This window comes from Cyprinodon tularosa, unplaced genomic scaffold, assembly GCF_016077235.1.
Source record: "Cyprinodon tularosa strain WSP-4 unplaced genomic scaffold, ASM1607723v1 ctg322, whole genome shotgun sequence".
Taxonomy (NCBI): domain Eukaryota; kingdom Metazoa; phylum Chordata; class Actinopteri; order Cyprinodontiformes; family Cyprinodontidae; genus Cyprinodon; species Cyprinodon tularosa.
Genome location: NW_024039033.1, coordinates 957,465 through 960,280, shown reverse-complemented (window position 1 = coordinate 960,280; position 2,816 = coordinate 957,465). Strand labels below are relative to the sequence as shown.

General features: G+C 43.1%; 1 pseudogene; it reads left to right on the top strand.

Annotated features, from left to right (window-relative positions):
* Positions 1 to 54: 54 nt before the first annotated feature.
* LOC119788629 lies at positions 55 to 1,352 on the top strand (annotated as a pseudogene).
* The last annotated feature ends 1,464 nt before the right edge of the window (positions 1,353 to 2,816 follow it).

Here is a 2,816-nt window from a genome sequence, read left to right as displayed (position 1 = left end):
CTGTGCTCTCTCCTTTGTTGACCCTTTCCTGATATCTCTGACCTGTTTTTCCAGCCGGTCTCGGGGAGTTCCGGATCCGGGTCTGAACGATGAGATCAATAAAGCTGCTCAGGGAGAAAGGTCACTGGGAGTATCGGATCAGAGAGCTCGGAGGACCTGACTACCTGGTAACAAATAACTAATCTGCCAGTTACCATGGAGATCTGTCCAATAAATCTTATAGAGGGATAATGTATGGATGGTGTTTAGTGATTGGTTGGCGTTGTGTGTTTTTTTTTTTTTAGCGTTTTGGTCCGAGGATGCTGGACCATGAAGGGAAAGAAGTTCCGGGAACCGAGGCTATAAGTACTTTGGAGCAGCTAGAGATCTGCCTGGAGTCAGAGAGCTGTTCGAGAAGGAACGTACGTACCGCCATCACTTTCTGGTCACATGCTAACTCAGATGATCGCTGCTGACTGGTAGTGTGATCCACAGCTACGCCAGCACCGAGGAAGACAAGAGGGGAGCTAATGAAGGACGTGGATGCAGAGTACTACGGCTACAGAGACGAAGATGATGGTGTCTTGCTTCCTCTGGAAGCTCAGTATGAGAAGGAAGGTGAGTCTACATCCAAAGGAGGAGATTTAGGGGGGGGGGGGGGGGGCTGTAATGTTTTGGATGTGATTAATGGGTTTTGCGTGTGCAGCTGTGTTGGAGGCCGTGCAGAAATGGAAGGCAGAGAAGGAGTCTCGCCTGCAGCAGCAAGAGGAGGAGGAAGAGGAGAGCATCTACAGCGTTCCCACAGAGGAGGTAAGCTCTGCCTCCTCCTGCTTTACTCGGCCAATCAGCTGCAGGGCAGTTGTCAGCTGACCTCAGCCAACAGAACACACCTGTGTGGCTCTCTGTTTACAGCAACCAGCTGTAAAGTAAACAGGAGGTTCTGCTCCCTTTCTTTTGGTCTTGGAATAAAAAATTGTGTTTTGTTTTCTTCCCCCGGTCAGGCGGAAGATGATGAGAGCCAGGAGGGGATGGAGGCAGAGGAGGGTGGAGTCGGCTTCATCTCTCATGTTCCGGTTCCGTCTCAGAAAGAGGTGAGACTCTGTTCTCTTCCTGTTCCAACATGCGTTCCCAGGTTCTGACCCAAACACCTTTTCTAATTCTCCTTGTCTGTCTCTCAGGTGGAAGAGGCTCTGGTCAGGAGGAAGAAGATGGAGTTGTTGCAGCGTTACGCAAGTGAAACTCTTCAGGCCCAGAGTCAAGAAGCCAGAACTCTGCTGGGAATCTGATGTGGCTGGTTCTGACCCAGCAGTGTAAATAGCAGTTGTTGATTTCAGGTTTTTGTATGTTTTTCTCATTAAAACTTTTCCAGCTCAGCTCTCTGTCTCCATGTGTTTAAGTTATTTGTACTGAAGAAATTTAGTAACGTTATCAGGGTGAAACCTCCTGATAATCTGGTCTAGATGGAATTAACCACCTCCGATGGTTCCTCATCTTTTATGATTAAACTCCTCTGAGTCTCTCAGCCTCAGCTTAAACCTTCCTGTTAGTTTTGACACTTCACTGATTCAGCTCCTCTCAGGAGGAAGAAAGAATATTTGACCTCAGTGAGGAGGTGTGGTTGATCCACATGTTGCTAGGGGGGGACGCTGTCTTCAAGTTCTCCTATTATCAATAGCGAATATAAGAGTAGAATGGATTAAGAAATGTATATAACAAATATGGATTCATTTTGTCAGAAGTATCAACATGTTTGAACCTTATCTGCATCATAATCAATATTTTTTTATGCACTTTAAACCCTTTTTTCCCCCTTAAAATTTGAGGGGAAAAGGGAGGAGAAAACCAAACTGGACAAGTGGAGGCAAATAGAGGAGCTGAAGGTAAATTTGGTCACAGGATCACAGAGAAACCAAAGAGGCAGACTAGAATTCATTGCTGAGCGGATCAATGCATTATTTTTTTCTGCTTTCAGAACCAGTCTGGAATGTGAGAAGAACAGAACATCTGCTGCCTTTATGAAAAATACAGCAGATATGATTGACCTATTAAAAATCTTCTTTTATGGATATAAAAAGGGATATAAGTGGACTTTGGTTGATTGATTTTTATTTAGACTTGTGCTTCACAAACAGCAAAACAGGCTGCACAACGTAGAAAAATAGAACAAAAAATTTTAATTTATAAAAGACTCATACCGGTGTTTTCATCGAGAAAACGGTTACCATAGTGCCCTGCAGAAATATAAGATGACACATACAGGTGCTGGTCATAAAATTAGAATATCATGAAAAAGTAGATTGATTTCAGTAATTCCATTTAAAAAGTGAAACTTGTATATTATATTCATACATTACATACAAACTCATATATTTCAGATGTTTATTTTGTTTAATTTTGATGATTACAAATGACAACAAATGAAAATCTCAAATTCATCATATCAGAAAATTAGAATATTACTGAAGACCAATAAAAACAAAGGATTTATAGAAATGTTGGCCAACTGAAAAGTATGAACATGAAAAGTATGAGCATGTACAGCACTCAGTATTTAGTTGGGCCTCCTTTGGCCTGTATTACTGCAGCAATGCGGCGTGGCATGGAGTCGATCAGTCTGTGGCACTGCTCAGGTGTTATGATAGCCCAGGTTGCTCTAATAGTGGCTTTTAGCTCTTCTGAATTGTTGGGTCTGGTGTATTGCATCTTCTTCTTCACAATACCCCATAGATTTTCTATGGGGTTAAGGTCAGGAGAGTTTGCTGGCCAATTAAGAACAGGGATACCATGGTCCTTCAACCAGGTACTGGTAGCTTTGGCACTGTGTGCAGGTGCCAAGT